This window comes from Tachyglossus aculeatus, chromosome 20 (assembly GCF_015852505.1).
Source record: "Tachyglossus aculeatus isolate mTacAcu1 chromosome 20, mTacAcu1.pri, whole genome shotgun sequence".
Classification (NCBI taxonomy): domain Eukaryota; kingdom Metazoa; phylum Chordata; class Mammalia; order Monotremata; family Tachyglossidae; genus Tachyglossus; species Tachyglossus aculeatus.
The window spans coordinates 7,408,714-7,434,746 of NC_052085.1; the positions used below are offsets into that span (position 1 = coordinate 7,408,714).

The window sequence follows — 26,033 nt, forward strand, 5'->3', positions numbered from 1 at the left end:
GACCTGGTTTTTAATCCCCACTCCACCACCTGCCTGCTGTGTGACTCTGAGCAATTCACTTGACTTCTCTGGGCCTTAGTTTTCTCATTGTAAATCAGGGATTCAAGACCTGTCTTCCCCCTCCCCCTTAGACTGAGAGCCCCTCATGGGACAGGGATAGGGATAATAATGATAGCATTTATTAAGCGCTTAATATGTGCAGTTAGACCTTGAAGAATGGAAAAGCGACCAGACCAAAATCCACCCCCAAATGGGCACTCTTCTTAGATAATAATAATAATAATGATGGCATTTATTAAGCGCTTACTATGTGCAAAGCACTGTTCTAAGCGCTGGGGAGGTTACAAGGTGATCAGGTTGTCCCACAGGGGGCTCACAGTCTTAATCCCCATTTTACAGATGAGGGAACTGAGGCCCAGAAGTTAAGTGACTTGCCCAAAGTCACACAGCTGGGATTTGAACCCATGACCCCTGACTCCAAAGCCGGGGCTCTTTCCACTGAGCCACGCTGCTTCTTTAGATACCTCTAAATCTACCAAAGGGGCACTCTTCTGAGTAGATACCCCTAAATCTACCAAAGGGGTACTCTTCTGAGTAGATATTCCTAAATCTATCCCCAAAGGGGCTCTCTTCGGATTAGATACCCCTTAATAATGACGGCATTTGTTACTGTGTTTGAAGCACTGTTCCAAGCGCTGGAGGCTCTTCCTAAAACAAACGGGGCGCTTAGTAAAAGCTACGGGGCTTCAGGGAGACCCCGGTTATTTTCATCTTCAAGAAGACCGACTGCAGAGGATCACAGGATCTCACTGCCCTCCATCAGGGGCCAAAAAACCTAGGCAGAGTCCTCCTCCACGGTCTAACCAAGAGCCACCAGCAACCAGGGGCGGTCACGATTGTACTATGGCTTCATACCACAGAGGGGCGCAACAGACACGCTCTTTGTTGCAAGATCATCATCATCATCAATCGTATTTATTGAGCGCTTACTGTGTGCAGGGCACCGTACTAAGCGCTTAGGAAGTACAAGTTGGCAACATATAGAGACAGTCCCTACCCAACAGTGGGCTCACAGTCTAAAAGGGGGAGACAAAACCAAACATACTAACAAAATAAAATAGAATAGATATGTACAAGTAAAATAGAGTAATAAATATGTACAAACATATATACAAGATAGATCCAGGGACAGAGATCAGAACCTGTTCACACCTACATCCACTTAAAAGACAACTGATAATAATAATAATAATAATAATAATAATAATAATAATGATGGCATTTGTTAAGCGCTTACTATGTGCAGAGCACTGTTCTAAGCGCTGGGGGGATACAAGGTGATCAAGTTGCCCCACGTGGGCTCACAATCTTTTAATACCCATTTTACAGATGAGGTAACTGAGGCTCAGAGAAGTTAAGTGACTTGCCTAAGGTCACACAGCAGACATGTGGCGGAGTTGGGATTTGAACCCATGACCTCTGACTCCAAAGCCCGGGCTCTTTCCACTGAGAAGCACTTCCTGTGTGCCATGCACTGTACTAAGCGCTGGGGTAGAAACAAGCTGATCGGGTTGGACACAGTCCCCATCATTCATTCATTCAATCGTATTTATTGAGCGCTTACTGTGTGCAGAGCACTGTACGAAGCGCTTGGGAAGTACAAATCAGCAGCATATAGAGACAGTCCCTACCCAACAGTGGGCTCACAGTCTAGAAGGGGGAGACTATTCTATTTATTTTGTTAATGAAGTGCATCTAGCTTTACTTCTATTTCATTCATTCTTTCAATCGTATTTATTGAGCGCTTACTGGGTGCAGAGCACTGTACTAAGCGCTTGGGAAGTACAAGTCGGCAACATCTAGAGATGGTCCCTACCCAACAGCGCGCTCACAGTCTAGAAGGGGGAGGCAGAGAACCAAATGTAGACAGCTCACAGTTTCAATCCCCATTTCACCGATTTAGGCACAGAGATGTGAAGTGACTTGCCCAAGGCCACACAGCAGACAAGCGGCAGGGCCATTCGTTCGTATTTTCCGAGCGCTTACTGCGTGCAGAGCATTTTACGAAGGGCTTGGGAGAGTACGACATCACCGCCGCACATACAGGGCCCCGTCCCCCACCTGTCCCCCGGCCCCAGGGACAACACCAGTAGACCCGATTTAGCACCCCCCAAAATGTCTAGGCTATCCTGAAAAGTTACCGTGCTCCTAAGATGATTCCATCTGGATCTGGCAGACACTTAACACCTCTGGGCCTCAGTTCCCTCATCTGTAAAACGGGGATGAAGACTGTGAGCCCCGCGTGGGACAACCTGATTACTTAGAACAGTGCTTGGCACAGAGTAAGTGCTTAATATGTTTGGTTTTGTTCTCTGTCTCCCCCTTCTAGACTGTGAGCCCACTGTTGTGTAGGGGCCGTCTCTATATGTTGCTAACTTGTACTTCCCAAGCGCTTAGTACAGTGCTCTGCACACAGTAAGCGCTCAATAAATGCGATTGATTGATTAATAAACACCAACATTATTATTATCATCATCATCTAAAAGGCATGAGATAGGCAGGCAGGAAACCATATTTACAAAGCACCCTCAAAAACCCTCAGAACGAATGAAGCACGCTCTGTAGGTGGACTGGAAACCTTTGCTCTTCATGCAGTTTCTTTCAATAGGAAGGAAAAAAACACATCAAGGAAAAGTCCCACGATCTTGGGCTTTGTGTTGTAACAGCTGGACATTTTCCCCTCGTGGTTTGGGAGGAAAATAATTTCCCAGATTAAACAATCTTCTGCTCCAAAATTCCAACAGGACTGGATTCAGTTTCTTTCCCCCACTTTTCTCCAATCAATTCTCCTGTTGCCAATCCCACATATAGTCAGATAGCCCGGGGCTACTAAAATTGTATCACATTTGAATAAACAAAAGTTAATCTAGAGAAACTTTCTATACCAGAATCTTTTCTGTTTCTGAGTTCTAGCTTCTATTTCTGGGGAAACCATGTCACTTCTTCCAGAGTTATCGAGGACCCTGGAAATCTGTTTGTTGCTAAAGTCACATATTTTGTCGAGGGTCAGAATGTAGCAACTCTTTTTCCCCATTGCTACTTGTACTTCAGCCAAGAAACTGTCTTCGGTCTCCCTGCTCAGCTCCTAATCTTCATAAACAAGAAAAACGTAATGATTTCTAAATGCTTGTTCTCTATGCACCTCCTTATTTTAGGCATTGCACTAAATTAAACACCCAGCCTCCCACACAAGACAACACAGAGGTCATCGAGGCTTAAAGTTCTGGATTAAGAGCCAAGGAAGTAAATTTGAACAAAATCCAATAGTTTATTCAATTTCTAGAGTCAATGATACCATCTCAAACATTTTATTTTTTATTTAGAGTGAGGAAACGTCATCATTAATTTTTTTCCAAATCACTTACACCCAAGTAATTCATTTTATCCTCCTAAAATCCCCAAGAGGCAGGGGTTGTCCCCCTTATTTTCCCTATTTTAGAGATAAGGAAACTGAGGCCCAGAGAGGTTAGCTGGTTTGCTGACATCAGTCCACTTCTCCGGACTGTACAAAATCATTATGGACAAGGTCAGGGCATATAATGGATTATTCACTAAATCCCACAATGCAGGGTGAAGGACTGCATGGCATCTTTCCCAACTGCTTTATGCTGTGCTCTGTACACAGTAAGTGCTAATAAATATCACTGAATGATTGACTGATTGAAGGAACAACTAATGAACTTGAAACTCATAAATTGAAAGCATACAAAAGAGCCTAAAACACTAAGAAATGTCACTCGGTCAATAGTTTGGTGGCCAAAGACTCTAGGCCTCGTAATAAACAAAGCCTGCTCCACCTGAGCTATCCAAACACAGTCCTTTACCCCTCCTGCTCGGTTACCACTTCAGAACTCACTACTAAGCTGACACTTGATCTTTATCCCCACCATCGCCACAGCCTCCAATCTCTTGACTTCCTCATTTAAACTCATTTTTTTCCCTCTTCGCATCCCTTACGGCGCTCTCCCGCCCCACCACTTCGTCACTCTCTTCAGCGCCCTGACCTCCCCTGTCTCTCCATCGCTCGGGCTGGACAATCCCCACCCCTGTATCGCCCTCGCAGTCTTCCCGCTCCTGCACTTCGTAGCTGAGTGGTCTTGGCGGAAATTCAAAAGACCTCTAGAGTTCACCCTTTCTTGTTACAGCTCTGCCCTTTCATTAGCCAAACAATGCTCCCATTCCTCCCTCAGACTCCTGTGTGCGTGTGTTCGTTGATGTTCATGTTCAAAAGTGTCAGCACAGACTTCTTCTCCGGGTGTAGTCAGTGTGGCCATCTAGGTCAGTGTGTGACAAATAAGATCTTCCATGTGGGCCGGCTTCAGGCTATCAACAGGTACAGCAGCTGCCTCAGGGCGCACTGGCACCAGTGGAAAACATGGAAGGACAATGGTTGAAAATTTGAAAGTGTCCAGCCTCCCTCTATCAGAGGGGAAAGTAGTCTATGTGAATGGAGCCCTGGGAGGAGAAAACAGTCTATGTGAACGGGGCCCTGGGAGAAGAAAGCAGAGGCTTCGGAAAAAGGGAAATGGCTAAGAGGCACCCCTGGAAAAGAACAAAAAAACCTTTGCTTAGGCCCTCCCTTTCGGCCCAGAACCTCTTGGCTTTCAACCTGACAGACCACTGCTCTCCCTGTCTCAAGGCCTTACTGAAATCACATTTCCTCCAGACCTTTCCTGACCACTCCTCATCTTCACACCCAATTTCTCTCCCTTCTGCATTTGAACATTTCCACATCAGTTCAGATCTTGGGTTACTTCCTCCTCCCTCCTCTTATAGCACTTATGTACGGATCTTTATACTCTGTTGCATCCCCCTACCTGTCATTTATATCAGTGTCTGTTTCCCCTAATCCATCAATGGTTTGAATGTTTACTGTATGCAGAGCACGGTACTAAGCGCTTGGGCGAGAACAATATGAGTTGGTAGACATGATTCCTGCCAACAAGAAGTTTACAGTCTATAGGGGCAGAAAGACAATAAAACAAATTATAGAGTAAGGGCCCTTAGGGCAGGGACCTGGTCTACTATAATGTCCTCTCCCAGGGGCTTAATACAACAGTCTGCACAAAGTGCTACTGATTGACTGAAATAAACCAGTTGCCCTAGCCTGGTTTTCTAAGAGGAAGCCAGTTCTTCTTCCACTATTAGAATATTCGACAAGTCACTGCTAATTCCTAACCAGCAGGTCCACCTGCCCCCCTCAAAGGAGTCAGCAGCTAGGAAACGGCGCTTTACCACAGGAGACGATCTCTTTCCTAGATCAAACATCCTCCGTGAAGCCCAGGCCTGCCAGAGCTCACAGAGATTCTCAGCGTGATAACTCACAGCGCACTGGCGTTCCTGAGAGGGAAGCAGATATAATCCAGCTAGAGGGAAAATGAGGAAAACACAGGCAGGCGACACTGCATATTTTGCTAGATGTGAAAATTACACCCTGGCAAGAAAGTCACCTCCTAACCACAAGCTTCATCTCCTCTGGTTCGGGCTCAGCTACGTGTCTGCACCTGTATATCTTTTTGCAAACACAACTTGACCCTGAAAGCTAATAATTCTCCATCCAATTCATACTGATTGTTCTCTGGGATTGTGTTTCATCTCTCTTTTTTTTCCAGGGAAAGAGAGAGTTTAAACATTCTTCTAGTAGGCCGTTATTTATAGATAATTGTTTATTTAATGTGCTGTATAGCTAGCCTGGGATGAATGGGCAGAAGAACTCTGCCCCTGAGAAACTGGATGGTGTATTTTCCTAAAGAGCCTTTGAAGGATATTAAGGTCATTTGTTACCAAGTGTTTTTAGATCTTTACTACCTCAGGTTCATGGAACAAGATTATTCTTTCTGATGGATGGGTAATGACTTTCACAAGATATGAAGCTTATGCTCTGGAAGGATGGAAATTCAGACGGCAAAGAGGCCAGTGCGTCTAACCTCTGCTCCCAGTGGCATTTCTCCTTCAGAGTGGGTTATCTGGTCTTGGCGTCTCTCAAATGCTTCTATTGATGGTTGTTCAGTGACCTTTCTTTCTGCCTTTGCTGATGACGCTTGCCGTTAAAATATTTCTCCGCCGAGCAGACGAAATGTGGGCATTTCTGCACCCCTCTGACCCACGTCCTTTCGTCTCCCCATCACCCTCTGGAATCTTGGTCTCACAGTCTACAGCTACCCACTTTTGGACACTTCTCCACTCTGTTCAATCGATCAATCGAATTTACTGAGCGCTTCCTGTTTGCCGAGCACTGTACTAAGCACTGGGGAGAGTACAACATAGCTTGTAGACAGTCCCTGCCTGCAATGAGCTTACAGTCTAGAGGGGGAGACAGACATTAATACAAATAAATTATAAATACGTTCATCAGTGATGAGGGGGTGGGTGAATAAAGGGAGCAAATCAGGGCAACACAGAAGGGAGTAGGAGAAGAGGAAATGAGGGCATAGTTACGGAAGGCCTCTTGGAGGAGATGTGTTTTCAGTAACGTTTTGAAGGTGGGGAGAGTGATTACCTGTTGGGAATGAAGAGGGAGGGTGGCTCCAGGCCAGAGGCAGGATATGGGTGAGAGATTGGCAGTGACATAGGAAGAGATCAAGGTAGAGAAAGTGGGTTGGCACCAGAGGAGGGAAGTGTGATCCACCCCTCATCAGCCACACACCAGCAAGGGACACACCCTGGACTTCTTAATTAGCAGACGCTGCTCCACTTTATCACAAACCCCATTACCATCGCCTGACCATCCTTTTGATGTGAGAAGGGCTGTGTATTAGTGGAAAGGGCACAGACTGGGAATCAGGAGACCCAGGTTCTAATCCTGCCTCTGCCACTTGCCTGCTGTGTGACCTGGGGCAAGTCACTTGACCTCTCCATACCAAAGTTTCCTCCTCTCTATAAAAGTGGGGATACACAGTCTAAAGGGGGATGTCCACCCTCCTGATTACCTTGTATCTACCCCAGCGCTTAGAACAGTGCTTGGCACATAGTAAGCGCTTAACAGATATCATTATTATTTTTATTCCCTCTTTAATCCCTGAAGACATCATTAATTATTTTGTTGACAACGTAGAAGTCTGCCACATGCTAATCATACCTCCCCAGTGTACCATCTCTTAAGTGCCCTAAAATCTATCCCCCATCAACAACTGTTTCCCGTATCAACCATGTTACCCCTTAAACATACATCCATCTTCCCCTACTCTGCCATTAACCCCTTACCCTCCTCAAACACTTTCAGACAAGCAGGGGAACTGATAGGAGCTGAAATTGAGTTGGAATGAACTTGGTCAACCTCTGTGGATGATGGAAGAGCAACAAGTCTAAATGTGAGGGAAATCTGTTTTCTTGTTGCCCAAAAAACTATCAGGGGGGACAGATAGGGTGTCCTGGAACTGTGGGGACAAAGGGAGCACATAGGGGAAGACAATCTAAGGAAGTAGGACCAGAGGGAAAGACAGGGCCCTGGGACCAGGGGGTGAGTGGGGAGATGGAACAGGCCTGGACACTTCTAGCCCTGATGGATACCACCACCACCCCCTCAAACATAAAGGACAACTTATATTCTTCCTACTTATCTCGGCAAGAGGTGAGCAGGAAATTCCCTAAAGAGTGAGGGGCAGATACAGAGAGCAAATCAGGTGAGCCAGAACGGGTACATTGTGAAGGATGCCAAAGCTAATAAATAATAAAAAGATTCCTCAAACATAGTAAATGCAGGAAGCTGGAGAGGGAATCAGAGGGGTCACTGGATGATCATGAGGTAAGAAGTACAGTCATGCTTGAAAAGGAGAGGGAGAAATAATTCTTTCTCCTGTATGGAACTCCCTAATAACGGTATTCGGTAAGTGCTTACTATGTGCCAGGCACTGTTCCAAGCGCGGGATAATTGGGTTGGACACGTTTTCGGTTCCACATAGGGCTCCATTTTACAGATGAGGGAACTGAGGCACATATTAAGTGAGGTGACTTGCCCCAGGTCACAAGGCAGACAAGGGTGGAGCCGGGAGTAGAACCCAGGTCCTTCTGACTTCCAGGTTCATGCTCTATCCACTAAGCCACGCTGCTTCTCTGCAGAGCATCATCAGGGAATGTATTAGTTATATTATTACAGTGTACTCTCCCAAGCACTTAGTACAGTGCTCTGCACATTAAATCAATCAATCGTATTTATTAAGCGCTTACTGTGTGCAGAGCACTGTACTAAGTGCTTGGGAAGTACAAGTTGGCAACATATACAGTCCCTACCCAACAGTGGGCTCACAGTCTAACACTCAACACTCAATAAGTTCCACTGACTAAGTGCTTGGGTCCGTACAATACATTCCCTGCCCCAAACGAGCTTACAGTCTAGAGTTGTCGTGATAAACGGGAACCCACAGCGATGGGTATGGAGAAGAACGAATGCCACCCACTGGGGGTGAAGAATCCCAGGCTGGGACGCAAAGAACTATACTGAGAAACAAGGAGTAGAGCCTGGCCTCCACCAGAGTTGACAGCTCTTTGACAGAGTCCCCTCACGCATCAGCCGGCCACAGGCAAGGCCAGCCTGGGAGCTCAGGAGAACAGCATTGTAGGATGACAAGGCTATAAAACGACCTTCTTGGTTTTCTACACAGCACACGCCTGTCTTTTTGTGGCCCTCCTTCATCAATCACACATGCCCTGCCTGGTTTGGCAGCTGCTCAAAACCCTGTGAAAAGCCTCCCTGTCCCCTCCCTCCCTCTAGGAGGGAGAATGGAGCCTGAAAGATTTATTGGAATGATTAATGAGGACGATCAATTTCTTCCCCGGACTGCCACTGCTGAAGCTTTTGCTCTTCATTCTGGGGTAGAAAAAAATCACTCAGTGGTATTTACTGACTGCTTACTGTGTGCAGAGCACTGTATTAAGCTCTTGGAAGAGGCGTTCAATGCAATAGAGTCGGTAGACACATTCACTGCTCACAGGGAGTTTGCAGTCTAGAGGGGGGGACAGACACTGAAATAAATACAGATGGGGAAATAGCAGGGTATAAGGACATGTACATAAATGCTGTGGGGCAGAGAGTGGGGTGAATATCAAAGGCTTAAAAGGGTAAAAACGGCTCCAACTATAAAAGTAACAGAAGGGAGAGGTGGAAAGGGAAATGAGGGTTTAGTCAGAGATATTTCATTTTAGGACGGCTTTGAAGATGCTAGTTTGTAAATCATCTCAGCTTGTCCCAAGAGGTCCCATTCAGGGGTCAATACATAAAGGTGTTTGGCAATGGGGTTCCAAAAGGAGAAAATCAAAACGCCAGCACTGTGTATGAGTGCCAGCTGAAAAATTAAACCTGCAGGACCCAACCGTCCAGCTTTCTTCATGGGGAAAGCTAATTGAAATACCTTCTTCCTAGGGCTGCAGGAATGTAACATCACAGATGTCCTCTGTATTGAGGGAAGCCACTGTAATATTGCACATCTGAACCAGTTAGGAAATCATTCCGTATTTTAGCAATTCAGGACAGAGCTTCCATGCAGCTGCTTTCAAAGGGGTACTGTCTTCATTTCGTCCCTGGAAATCATTTTGTCTCACTTTGAAATCCTTTAATCATTTCTAAATTAAATTTCCAAAATCCCCAGACCCCCGGCTCTGATGTAGTTTGGGAGATCCAAGGGCGGCTTGAGTTCCCAGTGGAATTTTACAGTGCTTCTTTTGTTTAGCTGTTTGAGTTAGTCTTCTTATTCCTGAGGAGGAGTTAGCGCTAATGACTAAACACGAACTGCAGGGAGGATATCTGTGGGCTTGCTTGCTAGTAATTTGGATGGGCACTTATCCAGTTTTGTACTAGACAAGTCTGGTTTCGGCTGGTCCATCTCCCTACCTGGTGCTGATATGCCAGACTCCTTTATGTCCGGTGTTTTATGCCAGAGTTTTATTTATGATAATAATAACACCACAACTGAGGTACTTGTTAAATTCTCACTACATGCAAGCACTGTGCTAAAAAACTGGAATAGATACAATATAAGCCGACTGGCTTATATTGTTCCACATAGGGTTCCCTGTTCCACATAGGGTTTACAGTCTAAGGGGAAGGGTGAACAAGTATGGATCCCTGCATTTTCCAGAAGGAAAAACTGAGACACAGAGGAGTTAAGTGACTTTTCCCAGGTCACATAGCAGGCAGGAGGCAGACCCTTGATGAGAACCCAGGTCTCCTGATTCCCAAGCCCGTGCTCTTTCCATGAGGCCGCTTAGCCTCTCTTTGCCTCTGGTCCTGAGTCTATAAAGTAAGTGGATTTTCCACCCCTCCCGTCGTAATGCACTGAGCCAGGGGGAGAAATCAATCCTGGAGGGCTTCCATTCACCTTCTCCAGGGACTGAGAAAATGAGAGGAAACCTAAATGAGACCTATGACAGAAAAATGAGAGAAAACTCTATGGATACACTACCAGAATGATTGCAGATGGACTGCGGGGTGTTCATCATCATCATCAATTGTATTTATTGAGCGCTTACTGTGTGCAGAGCACTGTACTAAGCACTTGGGAAGTACAAATTGGCAACATATAGAGACAGTCTCTGCCCAACAGTGGGCTCACAGTCTAAAAGGGGGAGACAGAGGACAAAACCAAACATACTAACAAAATAAAAGGGAGAGATGTGTCCGTGGTGTCACTATGGGTTGGAAACGACTCAACAGCATAAGACAAGACAAGAGAGGAAATCTGCTGGTCAGAATCAACCCTCTGGAACCCAACAGCAGGGCCTTCTTCGGACCCACTGTTTGTTCCACAAAATGAATCCTCTGGCATTGCCTGGAGTCGGTTCTAAAAGCCCAAAGGTAATGAAAACTCTCTCTCTCTCACACCAGTCAGTCCACAGAATCTCTTCCAGACCCTTGTCCTCCAGCCCCACCCTCAAGGGCTCAACGCTGGGGTTCCTAGAGCTGCAGATGTCAGTCAGTCTCTTGGCAAGAAATCCGGGGCTGATAAGCAGCGCCATCAGACAGGGGATCATTTGAATATCCGTTTTTGAGGGGGCGGGTTTTCGTTTTAGAAATTAGTTAAAAGAACTCGGGTTCACAAAGGTACAGCTGGGTTCTCTGATAAGATAAGGCGGCCTTTTGTGGGAGGGAGAGCTGAGTCTTTGGGCAGCAATGCCGCTTATTCATGAAAGATTGATTCCCCTATCCTTTACAAGAAGCCGATCAGATAGCATGCTCTTTTCACAATCAAAGGCTTTATTGGCTCTCAGCGTCCGGATCAATTTGACCCACAGCCCTGGAAGGAAGTGAACTAATGCTTTCGTCTTTCCAATCAATCAGTGGTATTTTTTTTTTTTTTTGAGCATTTACTGTGGGCAGGGCAGGGCACTAAGTGCTTAGGAGAGTGCAGTACAACAGAGTTGGAAGACAGGGTTCCCTGTCCACAGTGAGCTAGGTTTTAAACAAATATGTAAACAATGAGCCCAAAGCCCAACAATTAAAATTAAATATTGTAGGTCGATGGCAATAGAGAAACATTCAAAGAAGCATTTTTGTTCTCTGCCTCTACTGTGATAGCAGTGGTATTTAAGTCCTCGTCGCGTCAAAAGTGCTTAGCACTGGGGTAGATACAAGATACAAAATAGAAGCAGTGTGGCCTAATGGAAAGAGCACAGGCGTGGGAGTCAGAGGTCCTGGGCAAGACACTTCTCTTTGCCTCAGTTCCCTCATCTGCAAAATGAAGATTCAATACCTGTTTCCCTCCTAGACCGTGAGCCCCATAACCCCTAATTATCTTGTGTCTACCCCAGCACTTACTACAATACTTGGCACATTGGAATCAATCATTTTTATTATTATTCATTATTGTTAACAGATCAACAGAGTTCCTAGCCAACCTGAAGATCATAATTTAAGAGCTGGGAGAACAGGTAATAAGATTGGTAATACTACTACTAACTGTGGTATTTGTTAAGTGCTATGTGGTAAGCATTGTGGAAAGCACTGGGGTAGATATGAGATCAACAGGTGGGACACAGTCCCTGTTCCACTTGGTATTTAAGTGCTTTCTATGTGCCAGGCACTGTACTAAGCACTGGGATAGGTCTGAGCTAATCAGATTGGACACAGTCCCTGCCCCACATGAGGCTCACAGTCTTAATCCTCATTTTATGGATGAGGAAACTGAGGCACAGAGACGGGAAGTGACTTACCCAAGGTCACAGCAGATGAGTGGCAGAACCAGGATTAAAACCCACGACCTCCTGACTCCCAAGCCCATATTCTGTCCACTACGCCATACACATCTTGGTCACTGTGAGGTGTGGCACCTTTGAACCTGGAGGACAGCTAGGTATTGGCTTCACCTGCTCAGTCCTGGAGCCGGCTAGAACAAAATCATCATCATCATCATCAATCGTATTTATTGAGCGCTTACTATGTGCAGAGCACTGTACTAAGCGCTTGGGAAGTACAAATTGGCAACATATAGAGACAGTCCCTTCCCAACAGTGGGCTCACAGTCTAAAAATCAGCTTCTATGGCGTGGGTAGGGAGGGAAGCGTTGACCTCCGGGGCCTTTGACAGGAACCTGGGAATCTGAAATCCTAATGCCCGTCAAAGGGGATAATAAAACCGACATTTGCATCCTAGTTCTCTCCCATGGGTGCTGGAAGGCACGGCGGAATTCCCAGAGGAAGGTGCAGTATTAATACAAGGTATTATTTGGGATGATAAATCAAATTCCAAAAAAAGGGAATTGGATGGTTTGACAATTCCTCCATTCTATCCAATTCTTTGGCAATTAGACCCTATGGATGTTCTGGCCAAATTAACCTCAATTTCTCTATTATGAAATCAGGATTTCTAGCAAGCGGAATGGGCCATTAATTATATCCCAGGGGAGGAGAGTCTCTATTAAAAAGTGTTTTCTGGCAACTAAAGCACTGTAATAGCTGAGAGAAAAATGTGTGTGATCTTTTTCTGAACCGCCCAGTACAATGGGGTAAGAATGCGCCATACAGAAACTGGGCTTTTTATTTAAGAAGAGAAAAATCTGTTGGTTTGGGAAGCCCAGAAGGGGAACTCAGATGCAGTGTCCTTTGGGTATGAGCCTGGGGAGAAGGGGCTGGTCCACACACTTGCATGTCTTAAAGAGAGAGAGTGAAAACCAGGACCCTCTATTCCATGAAGCCTTGACAGAAGGGAAACTATGTAGAGAAGAAGAGTGGCCTCGTGGAAACCAAACAGGGTGGGGAGTCAGGAGACCTGGGCTCTAATCCCAGCTCTCCCCTCATCCTGCTGGGTGACCTTGGCAAGTCACAACTTCTCTGTGCCTCAGATACCTCATCTGTAAAATGGGGATTAAGACTGTGAGCCCCACTCCCTCTCCTTTCTGCATCTCCCTGACTCGCTCCCATCATTCACTCCCCCTCCCAGCCCCACAGCACTTAAATTACAAATCTGTCATTTATTTATATTCGTGTCTGCCTCCCCCTCAGACTGTAAGCTCGATGTGGGCAGGGAATGTCTGTTCTATTGTTATATTGCACTCTCCCAGGTGCTTAGTACAATGCCCTGCACACAGTAAGCACTCAAATATTCAAATACAGTGTTTTGCACATAGTAAGCGCTTAATAAATGCCATTATTATAAATACAATTGACTGACTGAACACAATTGCTCGTATTTCCCAGTGCCTACTGTGTCCTGATCACCTGGGAGAGTTCAATAGAGTTAAAACTGAGCTGGGGGAGATAGACACCAAAATCAATGGCAGGTAAGGGGCAAGGGGGTGGTGGGTAAGAGACAAGTCCCTAAGGGCACTGTGAAGGTAGTAAGTGATTAGATGAAAGAGCTAAAATGACTGTTGGAGAAGTTAGCAATCAATTAGGGAAGGCCTCCTGAAGGAGATAGGGTTTCAGCAGGGCCCTGAAGATGGGGAGAAGGGGGAAGGTGTTCCTGGAAGAGGGAAAGACATGAGCAAGAGGTCGACAGGATGTGAGCAAGAGGTCGACAGGGCGGAACATGCCACTTGACACAGAATGAGAGGTTTCCCCATCCTATGGAAGGGTTCTATACTGGGCCTTCAGTCCTGGAAAACTTCCCTAAGACCGTAGCTGTGGGGCTTCCTTCTGAATGGAGCAGAACACAGTACTAAGCACGAGAGAGTAAAATACAATCAAGTTGGTAGACACAATCCCTGCTCTCAAGAAGCTTAAAGTGTAGCGATAATCAATACCGTCGATTGATCAGATTGTGAGGATTCTCTCAGTGCTTGCTGCTGTCTGAATAATAATGATAGCATTTTATTAAGTGCTTACTATGTGCAAGGCACTGTTCTAAGCGCTGGGGGGGTTACAAGATGATCAGGTTGTCCCACGGGGGGCTCACAGTCTTAATCCTCATTTTACAGATGAGGTAACTGAGGCCTAGAGAAGTTAAGTGACTTGCCCAAAGTCACACAGCTGACAATTGGCAGAGACAGGATTTGAACCCATGACCTCTGACTCTTTCCACTGAGCCACGCTGCTTCCCCTGAAGAAGATGGCTTTGAAAGCTGGAATACGTACAAGAACACACACATACAAACACACACCCTTCACGAAGGGCTAACACTCCAGGTTTTCTGTGTCATCACAGATGGACTGCTACTACCGCCTTCTGTGGACGAACTCAGAGCCTGAACTCTGATGTACTCAAGATGAGAGCAGAATGGTTCCGAACTGCATGACATGTAAGCAAATAGAAAAACAGAATTCCCACAGCTAATAATAATAATAATAATGGCAATTATTAAGAGCTTACTATGTGCAAAGCACTGTTCTATGCACTGGGGAGGTTACAAGGTGATCAGGTTGTCCCACGGGGGGCTCACAGTCTTAATCCCCATTTGACAGATGAGGGAACTGAGGCACAGAGAAGTTAAGTGACTTGCTCAAAGTCACCCAGCTGACAATTGGTGGAGCCGGGATTTGAACCCATGACCTCTGACTCCAAAGCCCGTGCTCTTTCCACTGAGCCATGCTAATATCTAAACAATTAGATGGGCAATCATAATCAACTTCACTATCATGGTGCTGGGCCTTCTGCATAGACATCGCATTGGCGTTTCTTGACTTTGAACAGCAAGAAACCTCCTGGCTACTGGTTAGTCACGTAGTAGGGGGAGGCTTTGGTTGGCGTCCATTTTACGAAGACCATCTTGTACATTCATGCTGTTTCAGACAAAAGAACTATCCTGAACCTCTGTGGCGTTTATGGGCACATAAATGATTTGGTGAGGATTACATCAACCTTGTGCTCTGCACACAGTAAGCACTCAGTAAATACCACTGAATGAATACATGACTAAACCCAAATTAGGCTCAGAAATCCAACAGCTCTAAACAGGATCCAGAAATTGAGGTCTCCAGAAATACTCTTTCAAAGCAACCATAGAGGTGGAGGGTTGCAGTTTTATTGTTTAATAATCTTTTCATGCGGCAGGAACACAGAATTCACTGTACATGACTGTCGGTTTATGGCTTCAGGCCTTGGAAAATCATGAAAGCACTGAATTACTTTGCAATAATTTTTACCAACCAGGAACCTGGATTTAAGCCAGTAAACCACACTGAAGAATTCTTGGGGAAAGGCAAAAGTGATACTGCGTGTAGAGGTGCACATAGTTGTGTAAGTTGGCCTTTATGCTCAAACCTGGGCCGTTGTGTCATTACAACTTTTCCATCACCTCATTGGACTCATAATGTTTGGCCTGTGCCATGCCAATATGCTTGCAACTCGCCATTACCTGCTGCGGTTTTTAACTCTACCTCAGTTGGCCGTTCTTCCCTATGCCTCGGTTCTAATCTCAACTCTGCTACTTGCCTGCTTGTGAGAGCTTGGGCAAATCACTTCACTTCTCTGTGCCTCAGCTTCCTCATCTGTAAAATGGGGCTTCAATACCTGTGTGCTCTCCCCCTTCAACCATGAGCCTCATGTGGGACAGGGACTGCGTCCAATCGAAACGAGCCTGTGAGTTGGAGGCCATGAGGCAAGCGATAGAACCCACTCTTGTTGAGAACCAGAATCAGCATTACGGTGGGGGCTCGCTCATCCACAGCCTTCTATGTTTATTAAAACAGAAAAAATGCATTTGAAAGAATGGAAGTGCTTAGACGACAAATACGGCTTTTGGAACCAGTCCCATTTATGGGCAAAAACAGTCTCTTCAGACTTAAGTGGCCTTCCTGATTCTCTGTCCTTTAGAAATACCCTTGGGGTGGAACAGAGTTTGTCATTAAACAACCAGACCTTCCTGCCACCCTCTGCTTTGCAAACACGAAGAGCTTTGTAAATGGTAAAAGAAGAATGCTTCCGAAAAGCAGGGCAATCCCTCCAAATTGGCTCTCAAAGTGAGGCTACCCCTTAAACCTGGGCCTGAAACCAAACTGCCTGATGGTTCCAGGTCTCTCTGAGAGAATTGGTTTATACCTCATCATCACAAATCCACTATCACCACCTAAATCTGAGGCAGAAAGTGACAACCCACCCTTCAGGGTGATTATCAGTTTTGGGGGTCATCCTCAGCCTCAAGAAAATGTCCCTCTTGGCCAAGTTGGTGGGAGGGGGGCCAGGATGGCAGCCACAGAGTTGTGGAAGAGAGGTAATTAATGCCGGCAACACTTCTCTTCCTCTTTTTTTTTTCTGCCCCTCCCCAAGCCACAGGGACCATCTTGCTGGAGAGGATCGATGGTTCCTCCAGCAAAAATCCCAAGGAAACTGGACAATAACCTTGGTCCATTAGATTGACAAGCCAATGCTCTTGCCATTAGATTGTTAGCTCCTTAACGGCAGGGAGTTGGTGACTTCCTTCTGCCTTAGTTTCCCAAGCACTTAGTAGAGTGCTTTGCTCTCACTGGTGCTGGACATGAAATGTTAACATTTCTTCCTTGAGGCTTTCACGTCCTTAAGGATTAGGAAACTACTCAGGTGAAGTTCTGGTCGAGGAGGTGGCAGGGGGAGGAGATCCAGACCTAAGGAGGCAGTTCAGGGATGAGCAGATTCTGCCCCGGGCCTTTGGAACACAAGTCCCCGGGGGCTAGATTCATTCTCAGTTTTCTTGTAACAAATCTAAAAACTAGAGCCAGTCATTGAAAATATAAAAAGAGGGAACGGATACGCGGAGGGAAGGGCCATCATTCTCCAGGTGCTGGTTTGATAAAACATAACGCTGTCTTTGCTTTAATCCTTTCTCTCACCAGGGAGCATGGCAAAGAAACAATCTCTTTCCTGCCACTTACAGAAGTCATTTATGGGTCAATTTGGTCCCCTAGATTACACTTTACAGGAGATTTGGACTGTGTCCACTTCAACACCTGCCTCTGGCCCTCTGCAGTGGCAACAGGCTATCTAGAGTTTCCCCCAGCCTCTCTCCTGCTCTGGTGACAGGCCGCATTAGTTCCAAACCTGAAACTCCAGGATTTTTCTGTTTCCCTGCGGGAGCTGCTTAGAATGATTGTTCTGGTTCCGATCCCTAGTGCCTGTAACTTCTGTTCATTACGGTGATCAGGCCTTTCTAATCACTTCGCTAAACAAGCTGGAGAGCCCCACAGTACCAACTTGGAAAAAGGTGCTAAATTAACTGGAAGACCGCCTGTGCCGAGGTTTCCTCCCTGGGATTTGTTAGTAGCCATGGGGATCAGGAAACTGAGATGCAGTGCGGCCTGGTGGAGAAAACATGGGTCCGGGAGTTAGGGACCTGAGTTTTAATTCTGGTTCCGAACTTGCCTGCTGTGTGAGAAATTGGGTAAGTCACTTCTTTTCTGGGCCTTAGTTTCCTTATCTGTAAAATGGGGATTCAATGCTCATTCTCCCTCCCCCTTAGACTGTGAGCCCTGTGTGAGAAAGGGACCATGCCCGACCAGCTTCTCTTAACTTAGTAATAATAATAATGGTATTTATTAAGCGCTTACTATGTGCAAAGCACTGTTCTAAGCACTGGGGAGGGTACAAGGTGAGCAGGTTGTCCCATGGGGGGCTCACAGTCTTAGTCCCCATTTTACAGATGAGGGAACTGAGGCCCAGAGAGGTTAAGTGACTTGCCCAAAGTCACACAGCTGACAACTGGCGGAGCTGGTGCTTACTATAGTACTTGGCACTGAACAAGCACTTAACAAATGCCTCAATCATTTATTATTTACCGTCCTGGCAACTTTTGTTTGCAGTCCTGGGGAAGGGGTGGAGGGTTCCGGGCATGCAGAATCCTCTCAACTCCACATTGCCTTAGCAGGGGTCACTTTTGAAGAGGAGGAAAAGGGGTCACCACCACCCTACTGGAACCCAGCTACAGCTACAACATACTCCATCCTGGTTTCTGGAGAAGAGGAGCGGATAGGAGGCAGCAGGAGAGCAACATAGCTTAGTGGACAGAGCCCAGGCCTGCCACCACCTTTGAACCCAAAACATGTAGTGAAAACTCCCACCCTGGTGAAACTGAATGCATGCTGAGGGGAGAATGCTGCTGAAAAACACTACCATTCTGGGTGGTTCGCTTTGCAATTTTCTACTTACTTTGAGTACAGTTACACTACCCGATGGAGTCAGGATGGACAGAGTGTTAATAATAATAATAATAACAATGGCATTTATTAAGCGCTTACTACGTGCAAAGCACTGTTCTAAGCGCTGGGGAGGTTACAAGGTGATCAGGTTGTCCCATGGGGGGCTCACAGTCTTATTCCCCATTTTACAGATGAGGGAACTGAGGCACAGCAAAGTGACTTGCCCAAAGCCACACAGCTGACAATTGGCAGAGCTGGGATTTGAACCCATGACCTCTGACTCCAAAGCCCGTGCTCTTTCCACTGAGCCACGCTGCTTCTCTTGATGCAGCATTGATGGATGGGGTCCTGTGACTGAGGGTATCTATCTCAGCGTCTTGAGCACCGGACAACAGTTGCACAATTGCTGGCAGGGAGGAGTGCGAGTATGTAAAATGAGAAATCTGGAAGGGCCAAAGGTCTTTTCAAACACCCTCCCACATTCATTGGGAGTGATGAAGGACTTGCATGGTTTTCATCCCCCGACGGGAAGCTCATATAAATCCATGGCTGTCTTAACACCTCGTGAAATTGCCAGTCTGGTATTTCCCTGTTGTGAATCGAAGGTCCCTCGCTAGGCAAGGTAGTAAGATCACAATGAGAACATGAAGTCTGAGGGTGGAAAGCTGGAACTGACCCAAACAGGAAACACCACGAGTGATTTCCATCCCACGCCTACTGCCGGGGAGGAATAAAAGCCAAGAACAGTTTACTTGCCAAAGTCCCTTTGCTACAGCATTTCACTGTGTCACCTTTGCACCCTGGAGCCATGAAGAATGGAAAACCTATACAGAGGTGGCATTTCAGGAAGAGAATGAGTGCAGACACATGCAAAGATTCTTCCTCATTCTCTGGGATAAAAGAAGCAAATGCCACATGGTCTCCAGGGTGCTTCCATTGTCATCACCTCTGAGAAGTAAGGCATGCAAACTGCTTGCAAGAGACTAGCACGGGGCTTTGCTTGCCACTGCTGGCAAGACCTTAGCCACAGTCTTGGAATGACTACTAAGAAACATTATCCACTATACATCCCCTAAATCAAGAGGCAGCATTAGAACATGGCTGAGTACAATGGAGATGATCTTTGCTGAACACCAAATAAGGGATAAGTGAAGGGAGCACTGCTAGAATGTAAGCTACTTGAAGGTAGGAATTATGTCTACCTACTCTACTATACTTTCCGATTATTATTATTATTAAGGTACTTGTTAAGCACTTGCTATGTGCTAAGCTGTTCTAAGCACTAGGGTAGATACAGGTTAATCAGATTGGATACAGTCCGTGACCCACATTGGGCTCACACTCTTAATCCCCACTTTACAGATGAGGTAACTGAGGCACAGAGTAAGTGAAGTGATTTGTCCAAGGTCACGCACCAGACAAGTGGCGGAGCTGGGATTAGAACCCAGGTCCTTCTGACTTCCAGCTCCCTTCTCTATCCACTAGGCCATGCCATTTCCCTGCTCCAACAGGCCACGGTAGCCATTCAGGCATGAAAGAGGGGACATGACTAATCCTTTGGTTGCAAACCTTCGTCCTGGATCACTGAAGTTAAGGATTTTCAAGGCAACAGCAGAACCAGGGGCTCAGACCAGAGCCAGGGACCCTAAAAAATGTGTCAACGGTGGGACAACCTTCTTTCCTGATTGCTGCTTTGTTTTTCTACTCCACACACACACGGTTGCAGTCAAAGAGGTCACAGAAGAGAGATCTTGGTACAGGGGTCAGTTGAGATCAAACATCTGTGGACTTTCTCTAGACTCCACAATCTCAGAACCTTGGTGGGAAAGGGCCCAAGGACAAAGCTTCCTGTGCAATTTCTGGAACGTCCTGAATTCCAGGCAGGCCAGGAATTCCACCCGAAGCGCCTACCACAAGGATCTCTGGATACTTCTCCTTCAAAACAATTTGAACCAGACTCTCCAGAGGGGTGAGTGGTGAGTCAATGAAAAAGAAACCATTTCACAACAATAGCAGTGGTATTTGCTAAATGCTTACTATTTCTTTTTTCGTGACATCTGCTCATTTATTCAATCGTATTTATTGAGTGCTTACCATGTGCAGAGCAGTGTAGTGAGCACTTGGGAAGAGTACAATATAACACTAAACAGACACGTTCGCTGCCAAGCTAGGGAGTGCTAGGCACTGTTCTAAGCACTGGGGTAGATACAAGGTAATTAGGTTGGATACAGTCCATGTCCCATTGTTTCTTGAGGCCAATGCCACCATGCAGCCAGCTGTGGGGCAGCCTTTGGGAGGTGGCTTTCAAACACAATCCTTTGGGAACAGAAAAACGCACAGAGAGAGGGAGATTCCAATGGAATTCCTTCCCACTGGGAGAATTCAAACTTCAGCATCACAAACCCAGCCTGCCTTATCTAAATACAATTTCAGAGATAGCATATTCCCTCACCATTTGATTGAGAATTGGCTTTAACATTAACAATCACCAACCAGCTGAAGAACATTTTCTAGAGAGCAAAGATGCTGAAATGGAATTCTTTTTGCTCTTAAAGTATCTAAGTTCAAGAATCCTGTGGTGCCTGTGTGAGAACATGCTCTATGTGAACATTTTCTGTTAATATGCAAGATACATTCATTCCAAGGAATTTGGCTTTACCTAGCATATTTCATGCTCTACATATTTAAGAGTAATGAGCTGAACAAATATGATCATTTTCCTCCTGAACCTCAAAACACACTTACTACAGAATAATATATTTACTCTTTCAGATGTATGCTTACTCTTCAAGGCACAGCAATTGACCTGGAAATTACCTGGGGGTCAGGGACCAGGTCTGCATTCTCACCTGGGTATTTTTCCCCAGTGTTTAACACAGTAAGCACTTATTAAATACCATTCTTGCTGTCCCTCTAATCTGTGCTTCCTTTGGCCTAATCTAGGAACACAGGCAAGAGACCAAAACCATTTTAGACTGGGTGGCACATATTTCACCTGATGATAAAATGTCCTGCCCCTATATCGGGACAGGGAACGATGGACCACGGAAGGAAGCAAATGGAAAAAGAGATCCATTCTTTTAGTGTCTCCGATCCAGAACTTTTTCTGTTGGCTGTGGAAAGAGGTAGCCGAGAAATGAGCGTTTAGGCAAGAGGGGTCAGGAGGCGGAGTCCAAATTCAGAGCCCAACAAAACCCTGTTATCTGGGATAAGCAATCCCCTTCTTGGGTCAGACCGATGGTTCATCCGGCCCCCTGACCACCTGCTTCTGCATCATTTACATTCCCTCTAGAAGATGGAAGCATAAGGACTTACCCTGCTCAAGTAATGGAAGTCATCGGAATTCTGTGGGCGAAGATTCTCTGGGCACCGGACTGGAGGTTGGGAGCGCCAAGGGCAGCCTAGCTCTGCTCCGCCACGTTGCAAACTTCAGCCTTCATGTCTCCAGAGCTGCAAGACCAAGAGTGGATGTAGTTTTTTTAAACTGGCATTTTTTTTAAGAGCTTACTACGTGCCAGTTGCTGTAGTAAGCACTGGGGGAGAAACAAGTTAATCAGGTTGGACACAGTCCATGTTCCTAACGGGGCTCACAGTCTTAATCCCCGTTTTACAGATGAGGTAAATGAGGCACAGAGAAGTGAAGTGACTTGTCCAAGGTCACACAGCAGACAGGTGGTGGTGCCGCAATAGACCCCAGGTCCTAGGACTGCACCTCAATCTCTCTCTTGCCCTCGACACCTTGCTTATGTAAATCCTCCCTCCCGCCTGGAATTCCCTCCCCCTTCACGGCCAGCAGACCAATCTTCAAACCAATCAATCGTATTTATTGAGCGCTTACTTTGTGCAGAGCACTCTACTACGTGCTTGGGAAGTACAAGTTGGCAACATATAGAGACAGCCCCTACCCAACAGTGCGCTCACAGTCTAAAAGGGGGAGACAGAACAAAACCAAACATACTAACAAAATAAAACAGAATAGATATGTACAAGTAAAATAAATAGAGTAATAAATATGTACAAACATATATACAGGTGCTGTGGGGAAGGGAAGGAGGTAAGATTACTACTTACAAAGCCTTATTACTCCTCCAGGAGGCTCTCCCTGACTAACCTCATATTTCCCCACCCATGCACTTGAGTCTACCCTCCAAGCACTCTGCTTTTCACCCCTGCCAAACAGTCCTTTTGAACTATTCTGAAATTCTGCTACTTTCCCTATCTGCAATTTATTTTAATGTCTATCTCCCCCAGCTAGGTTGTAACTTCTTCAGAGCTGGGATTGTGCATACTAACTCCATTGTACTGCGCTCTCCCAAGCATTTAACAGCGATCTGAACACTATAAGCACTCAATAAATACCACTGAATGACTGACTGATTTTCCTTCATTGTTTTGGGATGACCCGGTGGGATTCCATTCTCTCAGATGCTGAAAACGCCCAGACATCAGAGATATCGGTTCCATGTTTGGTGGGTAGGCTGCTATCTCTAAAAGTGCCGGTAATAATAATGATAACAACACTGATAATTATGCTCTTTGTTAAGGGCTTACTATGTGCCATGCCCCGTTCTAAGTGCTGGGATAGATAAGCGCAGACAAGGGCCGCCACTTGCCTGCTGTGTGACCTTGGGCAAGTCACTTCATTTTTCGGGGCCTCAGTTACCTCATCTGTAAAATAGGGATGGAGACTGTGAGTCCCAGGTGGGAAAGGGACTGTGTCCAACCTCATTTGCTGGTACGTACACCAGTGTCTGAAACGTAGTAAGTGCTTAACAAATACCATTAATATTATTTTTATCACAGAAGATAAGCAGAGCAGACATAGACCTAGACCTAAATGGAGCTCACAGTCTAGCAGGGTGAGGCGGGGAGAAGAGATATTTAATCCCCATTTTACAGGTGAGGGAAATGAGGCAGAGAGAAGCTCAGTGGTTTCCCAAAGGTCACACGGCAGACAAATGGCAGATTCGAGATGTGAGTCCAGGTGTCCTGACGCCCAAGCCCTTTCCATGGGGCCACACTGCTTCTCTTAGGCCTAAAGAAGGAAGGCACAGGCCCTGCTCTTTCTGCAGTGAATGCAGAGTTTTGCCAGCAAGCTTCTGGGCCTTGTCCTGGGGTTCAGCTTGAACCTCTGGGGTCCCAGACCAGCACCTACTCCGCTCTCAAGACCAGTCCCTCTCCCCACTTTTAAGAGGGGGCCCGAGCCCCTTAAAGTTCTGCTTTGGGTAGTAGGGCACAAGAACCGCAGCTGCCACAGAGGGAAATCATGATGCCACACTCACAGATTCTCTCTCTGTGAGGAGCGTTTAAAGAGAGGCTGTCTCTTTTGCAGACAGCCTGAAGAAGTCACATGGCCTAATGGAAAAGAGCTCAGGACTGGGATTCAGGAGACCAGGGTTCTAGTCCTGGCTGATCCACTTGCCTGCTGCATGACTTTGGGCAAGTCATTTAACTTCTCCGTGCCTCAGTTCCCTCATCTGTAAAATAGAGATTAAATATCTGTTCTCTCCCCTATCCTAACATAGGACAAAAGACTGTGCCTAATCAAACAATAAAATCTACTTATTGAGCACTTACTGCCTGTAGAACACCGCACTGGGGAGAGTACAAGAACAGAATTTTTAGACACATTCCCTGCCTACAATGAGTTTACAATCTAGAGTGCCCCTGTATATATGTATATATGTTTGTACATATTTATTACTCTATTTATTTATTTTACTTGTACATATCTATTCTATTTATTTTATTTTGTTAGTATGTTTGGTTTTGTTCTGTCTCCCCCTTTTAGACTGTGAGCCCACTGTTGGGTAGGGACTGTCTCTATACGTTGCCAATTTGTACTTCCCAAGCGCTTAGTACAGTGCTCTGCACACAGTAAGCGCTCAATAAATACAATTGATGATGATGATGATAGAGTGATCTTATTGCACTGTAGTTACCTCAGTTTAACAGTGGAATAACAAGCCACTTTGTTACCCTAGTGGCTTAAAAAATGCCACAAGCATTATTATTACGATGCCCAAAAATACAGCAGAGCCAGCTCAGGTTTGGCTTTCACTGTCATTTCAAAATTTTGGCTCACTAAAACAAAACCTCAGGCTCTAACCCTCAGGTTAGAATCAGTACAGTCCTCTAGACTGTAAACAAGTTGTGGACAGGGAACATATTTACTGACTGTTATACTGCATTCTCCCACTTAGTACAGTGCTCTGCACATAGTAAGCACTCAGTAAATATGACTGACTGGAGATAATAAGTGGGGTGTAGGGGGAAGAGTGGTGTAATACAGACAGTCCAAGCGCACAATACTCTCCCCAGTCAGAAAGCACGCTCTGTGGTGGAATTCAATGGATTCCAGTCCTCTACCTCAGATGGAGGTCATCCTTACCCAAACCAGGAAACATTCCCTAAATTCAAGTGAAGCTACTAGACCTGCCCAAGCCCAGGCACACTCTGGAATGAATAAATAAGCAGCTTACCTCCTGGCTCTCCATTTTCAGGTAGCAGAGAGAAGTCGTCAGTCCCGGAGGCTGGGAGGAGCCTGTGGCCCAGTTAGCAGGCGCCGATCGTGAGTGCTCTCAGCTGCAGCTTGTAGAGTTAATTCGCGGACCCGGGGGGTTGATTAAGGCCTGGTGCTCCCCACCGCGCCCATCATTAGGGAGGTGTTTGGGAGAGCCTCTTTGGGCGATGAGGAAATCTCCATTTGAGGTCCTGTTAGAAATCACAAAGTACAGAGCTGAGCAAGGGGAGGAAATCTCCACTTGGGGTCCTGTTAGAAATCACAAAGTGCACAGCTGAGCAAGGGGAATTCATTTGATCGTACTTATTGAGCGCTTACTCTGTGCAGAGCACTGTACTAAGCACTTGGGAAGTACAAGTCGGCAACATATACAGACGGTCCCTACCCAACAGCGGGCTCACAGTCTAGAAGGGGGAGACAGACAGCAAAGCAAAACATATTAACAAAATAAAATAAATAGAATAAATATGTACAAACATATATATGTACATATATACTTCTTTCCACCCGGCCCCTGCTAGGAAAGGGGCAGAAAATTCTTGCATATGCCCCCATCCCCCTGATATTGACTGGATTGAGGCTGCTAGTCTGAGTTTTTGGATGGGAAGGGGAGTGTGGAAGGAGAGTGAACTGGTGGAAAAGGCAGGGGGCTGGAAATTAGAGGAACTGGGTTCTAATCTGAATCTGCCTCACGCCTCTTGTGTGTGCTTGGGCAAGTTGCTTAATTTCTCTGTTCCTCAGTTACCTCATCTGTAAAATGGGGATTTAATACCTCTTCTCCCTCCTACTTAGACTGTGAGACCTGTGTGGGACATGGACTGTGTCTGACCTGATTATCTTGTATCTTTCCCAGTGCTTGACGCATAGTAAGCCCCTAAAGACCACAATTATTATTGTTATTAGAGTGTGGTGGGGGCATGAGGCATTGTTCCTAGAGAGCTCACCTCCTCCAGGAGGCCTTCCCAGACTGAGCCCT

The 26,033-nt window shown here is 46.0% G+C and overlaps 1 protein-coding gene across 1 annotated transcript in view; it reads right to left on the reverse strand.

Moving 5' to 3' along the window:
* Positions 1-26,033, reverse strand: part of PROSER1 (proline and serine rich 1) — a 98,655-nt gene that overhangs the window by 68,552 nt on the left and 4,070 nt on the right. The window contains exons 2-3 of the mRNA XM_038761513.1: positions 25,017-25,248; positions 21,850-21,984 (exon numbers count right to left, since the gene is read on the reverse strand). The gene's annotated coding sequence lies outside the window, so the exon portion shown is untranslated. The remainder of the gene's footprint in view (positions 1-21,849; positions 21,985-25,016; positions 25,249-26,033) is intronic.